We start from the raw sequence: 12470 nt of genomic DNA on the forward strand, positions 1-12470 counted from the left end.
ACAGATTTTATTCAATATTACTCAACAGAAACATTCTCTTGGAAGCGCGTTCCCGCAAAGCTAAAGTTTTCTCGTCACGTTTATGTGTCCAGCATTAAACAAGCCATAATAATTTTCTCATCCCCAATCCGTGGGTACGAGTATATCCCCGTTTATGATTCCGCATAATCCATATTAAATATTCCCTCTGATTTATAAAATAAGAATGATACAGAAATTTAGAAAGTATTGATGATGGATTTATTTGTTGTTTGACTTGACTTTACGTTTGCCTCATCGCATACTTGGAGCGTAAGGGTTTCTAATATCTACCCATCTAATCTAGTTATCCATTATAATTAGTTGGTCCTAGTATGCATGCGTGCTAAATTTTCGAAAAGAATTGTTTCTTATATTTTGGGTCACTGTAATGTACAACATATCTCACCAACACCTAGTAATCGAGTATTAATAATTTAGTGGCATTCAAAAAGGACCACCTGCCATCTTAACTCCACCTACAAAAAATATTTTAATTTTTCGGTTGGAACCATATTTATTTTAACATTACCAGTTAAATACATTTCACATGGATGTCCCGTCCAAATCAGCAAAGTCGATATTTGGAAGACAAACAATCAGTTCAATTATTTCAAGAGATTAGAAGTCTATTCGATTCCTCCGTCAACGTCTATATATACCGCTCCAGTGCAAGTCGTAGCGCGTAGCGCGTAGCCCGTAGCCGACAGTTCGCCAGCGCGGTCCGTAGGCGCCGGCCGTCGCGCCTCGCTCCAACTTCGCGCGTGTAGTTCCGATGGTGATACTGCGATCGCAAGTGTAGCCGCTGACGGCTGGGCGGAAAGTTTTGAGGGTATGAGGCAAGTTTCTTGGATAATGTTTTTTGTTACTGTATTAGAATAGTTCGATTTAGTTATTCAAAAATTATATTACGCAAATTATTTGCAGACCCATCCGGTTATGTATACGTATTTCATGGATCATGGAATAAGCATCTTTTTAATTATAACGTATGTATTTTTTACTTTTACCTGTATATATATTGTTAAATAAATAAATAACTATCAATAACGGTCAATTTTGCGTAATTCTATACATTTTTAAAAATATCTATAATTTATCGTCCTTACTATCATATATAATATAAGTATCATAAAGACATTTGATTATTTTTTCATTTTACTGCGAACGCAGGTCTCATAAGGTCTCAAAAGCGCAATTTAATTTTTTTTAGAAAAGTGGTTCGGTTAATTGTTCCTAAAAATATTAATTTATTGAAGGATCAATACTAGCGAAACCATGGTCAAAAGATTAGATTTAAATACAATACACGCACATCGTAAAAACAAGTTAAGTCAAACACTACAGCATAATAAATTAAGTAATTACTTTCATTGCCATGGATACCTATTATAGAATCAAAATGCCACCACCGAGATCTAAGTACTAAGTAGGAACGATGCTGTATGGGTTGTACCCCACCCTTTAAATCAGAGTATCTCTACGCAATTTTAATCATCTGTTCTAAGTCTCTGTACCTACTAAATCCATGGTTTTGTCTAGTATTAAGCATTCCTTCGATGCATTTGGGTTATCAGTTTCGGACGGGCATGACGAAGAGTAATTTGACAGCTAAACCCTTTTCCGAATGGCTTTGAGCCCATCCGTAAAATTGAATTTGACAGATATTTCGTCGTAATACTAAATTTCATCGCGGAGAAATAATGTAGAACCTACAGATAACTCCAAAAGTTATACAGAAAACCCACAGAATACAGCAGCACTTCACCCACGCTATACAACAGAAATAGATGCGGACATGGTGAAAGATCTAACCATTCAAACCAAAACTATTGATAATATTAAGTAAAAAGCCAACAAATTCATTCTTGAGACATCTACTACGACGCGAAGACAGATATTAAAGTGCTGACGGCAGTAAACTTTAACGACCTAAAAATAAATTAAAGTTCCTTTTGACACATTTTTCATTGTATTCTGTCTCACATTTCGAGTATATGTACATATTTGTAAGAAATCAATACAAATAAATGAAATTGTGTTGTAACTTACAAATTACTGACATTTTCTACAATTAGCGCACAGGAATACTCAAGGGGGAATTTACGACTTAATGACATTTTATAAACTATTTCTGATGTTTGTCCATTCGTTCGGAGAGACTCATTTAAATAGTGGCTAATTAAGTTTTGAAGGTATATTCACGCAAAGATAGATTATACATAGAGCGACATAATTACAAACTCTTAAACCGAAATTATAAGACTGGCTCAGGACAATATTAAAACTGCGCGCTGGATGAGTTTTTTAACAGCACTCAAGTGCAATACGTTAGTGTTAATGTGCTCCTTTTTACAAGAAACACATTGACGTACATACCAAGGTCACGAAAACCAATACCTAACATTTTCCAATACGTGTTCGACTTTGAGGAATCCTGTGCCTAATTACTTTTTATATCTGTGAAAAGTATATAATATAATTGCCAATTTATACCACTGTGAGGAAAAACTCGACTAGTTCTCGGGTAAACACAGTCGAGGTCAACTCGCCGCCTGTATCTGTCCCTACGGATGGAGGCACGAAATTGGTCTTCACACAAAAAATATTTGATTCTCGCTTATCTAGCTTACGAGAAAAGTTCAATGATATGATCCCTTCGCTGAAATCTGTTTACCGTGAATGATATATTATTTAGGACGAACGAGTGCCGCAGACGTAATTCATAGCGCGGGTCGAGAAATGGTCGCGGGTTCGATTTCTGGCCGGAACAAATTAATGTTAGTAATTCTTAGGATTGGTATCCTAAGAATTCGTAGCGCTATTGGTGCTATGTGATGGTCGCGGGTTTGATTTCTAGTGGAATAGTTGATGAGTACGAATCCGCATTAAACCTTAACTAGAATGTGGAATACAGGATAGCTCGTTTTATATTTTAGGCCGCTGTATTTTTAGGGTCCCATGAAAAATGGATCACTTTCGTGTCCGTCCGTCTTATTTCCAAGCTACTGAATGTAATGGAACAAACCATCCACCAACCAGAGAATCTGACAAAAATACCAAATCTTACGTTCCTATAAAGTATATGTAGAAGCTTAGCAATTACTTATTTATTAACTGCGACCTAAATATGCGGAATTAGAATTTTCTTTAACTGTATTTTTTGACTTTATTTAATTTTCAAAAAAAAAATCTTAAAGGTATGTGAAGTCTACCAATACGAACTTGGCCAGCGCGGTAGACTATGGCCTAAACCTTCTCATTCTGAGAGGAGACCCGTGCCCAGCAGTGGAACAGTAATGGGTTGATGATGATTTAATTTTCCACAGTTAGGATGTTGCAGTAAGAAAATATTTCTATATTAGTACTTATTATCTGCATTATATGTCCTTTCACAAAAAGAACAATCAAAAATCCCCGTTCCATCTTCAGCGTATCGAATATCCATTTTCATTTTCGAAATCTATAATTCAACGATAATTGTATCATTTTATTTTAATAGCGCTTCATATAATAATGAATACATTAAAGCTTCATGTTATCCGATGCCAATTTGTTCTCAATTTCATAATTATTAAAAGTTCTTCAATAACTTTTTTCTCGCGTAATAATTAAAGTTTTAATATAATGGTTTTTAACTTTCAAAGAGAGTGAATTGAAGCCTTTGGGGCAATAACGTTTTTAATCCAACTCTTTTAATACAACTTTCTGGAAAAAAGTACCGTATCTATTTCAGAAATATTTTATTTATTAACAGCGTAACAGGAACACGGTGCTTAAAATGGGGAAGTTTTAATTTAAATAAATTAACTATTACTAACTCTTAACTTTTATCGAGTTTGGCAGAAAAGTATTTACATACTTGCATGGGGCGTTATAATGTTGTTTAAAGCTTTACATTATGTTCCAATTATCCAATATAAGTACAAATGATAACTTAATCAAAATAGGAAAAAAAATAGTATCGCCTATTGAATTTGAATAATTATCAATAACTTATTTATATAATTTTAATGTATTTAACATATCACATACTGTTAAACGAATATGTCGAAGTTAACTGAATTTTATGGTCAGTGTGCGGGAGTCAAGAAACCGGTCAGACACACAACGGCTTCCGGGTTGAATCCCCGGCCTTCTAATCTAAATGATTTCTGTTCTGAATCTAGGTGTTTGTAAATTCGCCTTTTTGTCCATATCACCCACGACGACGGGAATCCAAGTGCAGAGCTGTTAGAGTATAAAACCTCTTTTAGTGCAAGGTCAATGCCAGTTATAAGAAACAGGAAATTGGAATAGGAAAGAATGATATTTCATATAATGAAATATGAATCGATTTTATCCACCGATATAATATATTAACGTTGGCATTAAGCCCAAGAGAGAATAAAGGGCGGATTACGAGTTGTCGTGGGCGTACAGTACACACGTATGATAGCTTAAAATATAAATAACACGATACAGTTAACACCAAACTTAAATATTTTTTTAAGTGAGGCTTCCGAAATTCTAAAATACGTAAGTTATATGGGTCGATCATCTTAGTCTGAAGGTGGTAGAACCCTTTGTGGTTCGACTCCGGCGGCACCACCGCCACACCTATTTCTACCTAATAACAGCAGTGTTAGGCGCTGCTGTGTTCCGGTTTGAAGGGTGAGGTAAGGGAGACAGACTTTTCCGAGGCGTTCCAGTTTAGATGCGCCGCAACCTGAGGAGGTTGCGGCGCATCTGTAGCCAACCTCAGGTAGGAAAATCTAATCCTATCTGGGGTTGATTACAGATGTCCATGGGCGGCAGTAGCCACTTACCATCAGATGGACTACATGCTCGTTTTGCTACTCCTATATTATAAAAAAAAGACTTCAACAGTGACAACGCATGTGTAACTTCAGTTAGAATTCTCGTTCTATATGGAGTTGATTACAATATCCACAGGCAGGATTTAAATTAAAAAGTAACTGTAAGTAATATAAATTACAAATATGAAGACTTTTTTCTAGTTAGATATTCTCACCAACACAATCTACGAAAGCAAAGGTACAATGCGCGGATTTTCATTATCCCCTAGGGATTTTTCTCGGAATGAAAATTACCCTTTTTCATCCCAGTAAACCGATGTCTGCCAAATTTCCTGATGATCGTTTGATTCGATAAGTGATAAATGCAAAAATCCAAACGCGCTCTATTGTCTATGGATCTCTATTTTTAATAATAAAATAAAATAATAAAATAAAGGCCGTAAAATATTATATCAAAATAATAATCTATAATAATATTATCAACGTGAATTTGTCAATCTGTCTGTGAATCTGATACGAAATACAAATTTTGATGGTGTTCTTTATTTTGTAGTAGAAGTATTTTATCATAATTATAGAAACATGGTAACACTGAGCTCGGGTGTAAAAGTCTTTTAAAAAGTTTTTCGAGGTTTCATCTTAGTCCACATATTATCTATTAGAGGTATAATACAGATGTGTATAGTCCGCGCCAAACCGCTAGTCCGCTCTGAAGTTGTTGGGACAGGTGTAGTTATACAATTTACTATGGCGACGCGAATCATTTCTATATTCAGAGCGGACTAGCAGTTTTACGCGGACTATACTAGTCTAGAGTAGAGCTCCGTATGTCTACGGGTGGAAATGACCACGTAAAATCAGGTTGGCTACACACTTGTTTCGTTGTTTTATTACCCAAAAAGTATTCTAACAAATGTATACACAAATATTCTCCACTCATGAATATATTCATTATTCTGATTTTCTTTAGCCTCAATTCACAAAATTTTCGCTCAAATATTATCAAAATAGAAGTCAGCTTAGTTAATGCAATGAGTGTTGCTGCCAAACTGCTGTAGAAATGGAATTATAATAAGGTCTCGCATTGCATGTACGTTTACGAATGAGTGCATCTGATGTTATAAGAATCTTATGGGTCGGGAATAATGTTTTATAAGTAGTTTGGGGTTTTAATAGACAAATTGTATGTTATTCAGAGACATTCATACTTTCAGATTTATAGATAACTGCAACCATGTTTAGGATACTAAGAAGGAAAAATTAAAATACTAATTTCCTATTTACATCCTTTCACTAAGAAATTAGTACTTTAAATTACACTATTTTTGTTTTTGTTGTATCGTCGTGCTTCGAGCTTAATGGGCAATACCATGACAGCTTATAACAAGCTTTTTATAATAAGGCATGAACGAACATTTCATAAACATATGGGTAAATAAGATTCCCAAATGGACAGAAACTTTTCATTTCGTGCAGTAAAATTCACAAAAACAATTATGCCACGTTTTAAATATTTTGGTAAAACTATATCCACACAGGGTATTATTAATTGAAATAATTGTAAATTTACAGATTTTTTTTTTATAATATAGGAGTAGCAGACGAGCATGCAGTCCACCTGATGGTAAGTGGCTACTGCCGCCCATGGACATCTGTAATCAACCCCAGATAAGATTAGATATTCCTACCTGAGGTCGGCCACAGATGCGCCGCTACCCCTCAGGACTAAGCTAGAACGCCTCGGAAAAGTCTGTCTCCCTTACTACACCCTTCAAACCGGAACACAACAGCGCCTAACACTGCTGTTATTACGTAGAAATAGGTGTGGCGGTGGTGCCGCCGGAGTCATACCACGAAAGGTTCTACCACCTTCATTATATGTATTATATGTACACCATCATTTTACAATTTCTTCAGAGTGTAGGCATGAAATTATCCTCATTAATGCATTTACCGCGTATAATCCCGCCATTTGTACTGTTTGTTCTGCGAATGAGTTGGTAAATATCCCAAATCGTAATTTGGCACTCAATTTTGCTTAAGTAAGCTTAATGGGCTGATCTCAAGTGAAACAATTATTAGCATTTTCATTCATTAGCATTTTTTGTGCTACAAAATTAAGTACCTACTTTTTAACAGCCTTTGCATTTTTTTACAAATATACAAAAATGTAAAAAAAAATAATATAATTCTATAAATTTAACTTTGAAAATTTGTTTCTAGAAAAAAGGAATTCTTACCTCATCTAAGTAGAAGTTATAATTACGGACTTCATTGTCTAATATTTATATTAAACTAACTGACCCGGCAAACGTTATGTTGCCACATAAATAAAAAAAAGTTAAGTGTGAACAACCCTTATCTTTTAGGGGTATGAAAAATAAAAAATAGATAGTAGGCGATTCTCAGACCTACTGAATATGCATATAAAATTTTGTGAAAATGGGTATAGCCGTTTCGGAGGAGTATGGTAAATAACATTGTGAAACGAGAATTTTATATATAAGATTATATACCTACTTTTCGAGCAAATGTTAAAAGACAGTGCTTTAAACAATACTTGTACAAATGGGAAAAAGTTGAAATAAATGGTAAGCCATTTGTTCAGGAGCTGAAGAAACCTCGAGGCAATGATCTGCTATAAGGGAAGAATTCTTTTCGTTACCATTCGTTTCTAAAATCTATCATTGTACAAAAAATGAGTCTTATATATCATGGAGTTTCTAGTGCCGTTTTTATCGATAGTAAATACTCTTTAGAAAATGGTAGAAATGGTACTATGAGGTAGCAGTGATAGCCTAGTGGCTAAGAAACTCGGCCTCTCGATCGAGGGGTCCTAGGTTCAAATCCCAGGCACGCATCTCTGATTTTTCAAAGTTATGTGCGTATTATAAATTAATTATCACTTGCTAAACGGTGAACATCGTGAGAAAACCTGCATACCTGAGAGATTTATAAAAAAAAATCTCAAACGTATGTGAAGTCTACCAATACGCACTTGGCCAGCGCGGTGGACTATGGCCTAATCCTTCTCATTATGAGAGGAGACCCGGACCCAGCAGTGGGACAGTAATAGTTCGATGATGATGGTACTATGATTAAGAGCTATTGTTTTAATTGTAACACTGATTGAAATACTTAAAATACCTTAAATAACATTAAAATATTAACAAATATCGTCTATCAAGCACTTAAATCTCTAGGTTTATTCTTCTTAGAGCAAGATGGTATACAATGGATATCTTTTGAACATCACTATAATTATTTCCTTGTACTATGCCTTTTGAAACGTTATTTTAACCCAACTGTGAATGTGAATGTGGTAATGTTTTTCAAGCATATATGTAAGTACGTACATACACTTTTTTCATCTAACAGAGAAAAAAGTGTATGTACGTATGAAAGGCTTGACGGATTTCAACATATCGATACCTTAATTCGCAAATCAGCCAACTCCACTTTTTGTCAAAATATTGTTTTTATTTATTTTCATAATATGGCGTTGAACGAAATCAAAATAAATAAAAAACATTTTGAAAAAAAGTGGACTTGGCTGATTTGCGAATTAAGGTATGGGGTTATTGGATTCGCCTTAATTGTGGAAAAGTGGAAAAGTGGCTATAGTGCTTAACTTTTCAGTTTCTTATTTCAAGTAGTAATTTTGTGTCTTTACACTAATTATTAGTTGATATCCCACATCTGTCAAAATATTGTTTTTATTTATTTTCATAATATGGCGTTGAACGAAATCAAAATAAATAAAAAACATTTTGAAAAAAAGTGGACTTGGCTGATTTGCGAATTAAGGTATGGGGTTATTGGATTCGCCTTAATTGTGGAAAAGTGGAAAAGTGGCTATAGTGCTTAACTTTTCAGTTTCTTATTTCAAGTAGTAATTTTGTGTCTTTACACTAATTATTAGTTGATATCCCACATCTGGGCATTTGTCCAGGTTAATCTCGCGAAAACTCCACCACGCTACATTCCAGTTTGCACTGTTTACTGCGAAGGAATTAAGGCCACGTGTAGGTGCAGGTAACATTCATTCAATATTGGTGTTTGCGAAATTGGTCGTATGTCAACGTAACCACGTAGAGAGCGTTTAGTTAGCTCAGTGTCAGTATTATTCCGAGACCTCATTCCTTACCTCAAATTTCGTTTAATTAAAACTTTTGATTGTATGAACACGTATAACGCGTTTGTTAACGTTTTGCGTTAATTAGTGTCTTAATTTCTAGCAAATTGTCAATATTAATGAGCTTGTGTTTTGATATTACGTACCTACTATTATAATTTAACTCAACTAACTATCTGTGTATTAATGGCTTTACTACTGTTCTCTCAACTTTATTACTGTTACTCAAAGCAATAAATTAATTTAAGTAAATTCACCTATTGCTTTATTGTATTAATGTTTTAAATGTTTTTTTATCTTTTTACTAATCTGCGGGAGGTAATGATTTTTGAGCGCATATGCATATGTATGTTAGCATGTAAATGAGATTAAATTGCTAATATAACATAAGTTATTTTAAAGTAGTCCTCGATTTTGTATTTACAATAGTTCTCTACATAACAATGTAGGTACCTAAAACATTAGGCAAATTTGTTTCATCTTATTCACCTTTTGTTAAAGGCTTGTGTGCATGGGTTATGACTTTGGATTGCTGTGTTTTCATCTATCCTTGTTATATCAAAAAGTCAAAATGTCAATACCAAATATGTTGATAGGGCGCTAGTAATATGTTCGCTCAGAGGTTTTTTATGCGAAGGGTCTAACAGGATATACTTTACCATCTTTTTGCCACATATTTCAAGTCAACGACACTTTTTTAGACATTCTTATGGATTTGACAAATCTCTTTCAATTTTTTCCTTAAAACGGCCTGCATTATTATTGATAGTGCCAATATATCACGAGATATATTGGCACGATTAGCATAAAGATGGGAATCTTTCATTTCTTTCATTCTATGTTACAGATAAAAGAGAAACAACGAATTAAATACGAGTGCTATAAGGTACTTTATAAAATAGTAGGTACTGTAAAAATATAATCAATACATTACAATCCGCCGAAAATATTTTGTAAACACGAAGTTTTTACACAATTTGATTTATTGCTCAGTCTTATCAGAAACTATAGACATGAAGTAATCAATATACACACCATGACAAGATAATATTCATTATTTGAAATTTATAATTACATTTTCATATTGAGTTTACAAATTTTAACAAAATGTTAAGAGAGTGACTTAGTTTCTTACAAAGTAAATAGCTCTCCAACCAACGAACTAGCTTATCTAGCTCTTTTCATACAAAGCTATTTCCTTATACCTTATACGTACAATCACTATTCTTGCAACACTTCTCCATGAACCCAGTACTTAAGACTCTAGTTCTTAAATAAATACTAATAAAACTTGGCTCTGATGCTATTTGGTCTCATTCTACCTGAACAAATATGTCGGCAATAAACGTAACGCTACAAAGTTGTTATGATTTGTTTCTCCACTACTTATCATGTTAGTTCTTGCTGGGAATTGTTAGAAATAAAAGACGAATTTGACCGGAATACTTTTTGAAAGAAATTAGGATTCGTGTGAACAAAATCACTTTTATTTCACAAACATTATAAAAATATGATAACAATATAAATTTATAGGTGGTCGAGCTCTTTGTGGTTCGACTCCGGCGGCATCACCGCTATTTCCACCTAATAACAGCAGTGTTAAACGCTGCTGTATTGTTGGGTGTGGTAAAGGTGACATACTTTTCCGAGGCATTCCAGCTTAGTCCCCTGGTAGTGACGCATCTGTCACCGATTTCAGGTAGGAATCTATCCAATCTGGGGTGGATTACAGATGTCCATGTGCGGCAATAGCCACTAACGATCAAGTGGACTGCGTGCTCGTATGCTGACCCCATACTATAAAAAAAATAAAAAAGTTTGGAAAATCCAAAAGTGCACGACTCATAATGCTCATTTAATTATGAAATATAAAAAAAAAAAACTTAAGTCGTTCAAAATTAATTGCCGAAAAAACAGCTGTAGTAGGAAGAAGGTACTGCACAAGCGCCCCTGGTGGAATAAATGTACATAATATCTATAGATATACACAGTCTTGTAGTTTTCGTTTTTTATTAATTGCAATTAAATGACACTGAATTAGGTAATTAATCATTCGCATTCAGTGACCTACAATCGTCGATTAGATTTTTTTAAAAAAAAATTTAACTCAAATGATGGATTTTTTCACAAGTTACAGTGTTTTCAGGTTTCACACATGACGGACAGGAAATTTTTTTGACCTATTTTGGTGTTTTTTTCCAATTCTATTGCAGTAAATCAATTTTTAAAAAGTATGGAATTAATCTCCATTAAATTATCTCGACAATAGTATGCAAAATATCTTGATTCCGTGAACTATCAAGGGTATAATAATAAAAATAGCCGCCAAAATGAAGCGAAAAAAATTTTTCGATCGTAAAGCACTCTCTGATGCTTCGCATCATGAGTCGTGCAATTGACCCCTATACTATGAAAAACACAACGACTTCATTTTGCTAAGTCTCCATTTTGAAGTGGTTTATCTAGACCATTTAGTTGAGCGACAGTAAAGCCGTTGATTAATCGAATTTTTAGGCCGCTTTTAGGATAGTTTAGTCACAGTAGGTTTAGTTGTGTAAGTCACAAGCATTCTTTGACAAATTAAACACACCCTTGCCTTCATCTCGATTGTAGCCAAAAAATAGACGATGAATTTTACATTTTAGGCTAGAAAATATACAGTAAATCCACAATGATTGCCTAATCTAAATACCAACCCCGAATTAGTTTACGCACATTGCTTAATCTTATAAAATGGGTTGAAACCCAGGCTTAGACCGCTCTTAGTGCCTAAATATGTATCCATAACCGTAACGATAATGTGCCAATTTGAATTTTTTTCAACATACTTATACATATAGTATTTCCATACCAAAGGACTAATATAAAAATATAAGTGCCTAGGTTTCGCTTTACATACTTTCCTGAGGCGTTCCAGCTTAGTCCTCAGGGGTAGCGGCGCGTCTGTGGTCGACCTCAGGTAGGAATATCTAATCCTATCTGGGGTTGATTACAGGTGTTTATGGGCGGCAGCGAACTGGATGCTCTATATTAAAAAAAAAAGTGGAGCAAAGTTATATTACCTAATTGGAACTTCATTTAAAATAATAAATCCTATGTTACTGTACTAATAAAAATTAAGATGGTTATGAGTAAGCCTAGACTCCGCGTAAAGAAATTTGGGTGACTACAATATCAACATCTACAATTCTGATTGACAAATGTAAGTTCGTTAAACAAACGAATATCTACATAATAATAATCCAAAAACAAACGAGCACGAAAATATGATATTTGGGACCACTATCCCACATTTATATTACCCTATAAAGCCTCCTTATCACAAGCCTTTACTGCGGATTTTTGGATTTTGCGCTGAAAACATTAGCGAATGATATATTCGGGGACACGTTAATGAAAGGGCTAAGTAGCCCTAACTAATATAATAATTTATTAGGTTATACTATATCCTTACGTAATGGTGGAATAATTTAGGACGACATTACGTACGAAGCATTTTGTGGTCCTAAGTGTATAAT

General features: G+C 34.3%; 1 protein-coding gene across 1 annotated transcript in view; it reads left to right on the forward strand.

The window, feature by feature from the left end:
* The first annotated feature begins 747 nt into the window (after positions 1 to 747).
* Positions 748 to 12470, forward strand: part of dcma (decima) — a 133220-nt gene continuing 121497 nt past the window's right edge. Inside the window, exon 1 of the mRNA XM_073088612.1 lies at positions 748 to 850. The gene's annotated coding sequence lies outside the window, so the exon portion shown is untranslated. The remainder of the gene's footprint in view (positions 851 to 12470) is intronic.

Source organism: Epargyreus clarus, unplaced genomic scaffold, assembly GCF_041222505.1.
Source record: "Epargyreus clarus isolate Ecla_fem2 unplaced genomic scaffold, WU_Ecla_fem_2.2 ptg000003l, whole genome shotgun sequence".
NCBI lineage: Eukaryota > Metazoa > Arthropoda > Insecta > Lepidoptera > Hesperiidae > Epargyreus > Epargyreus clarus.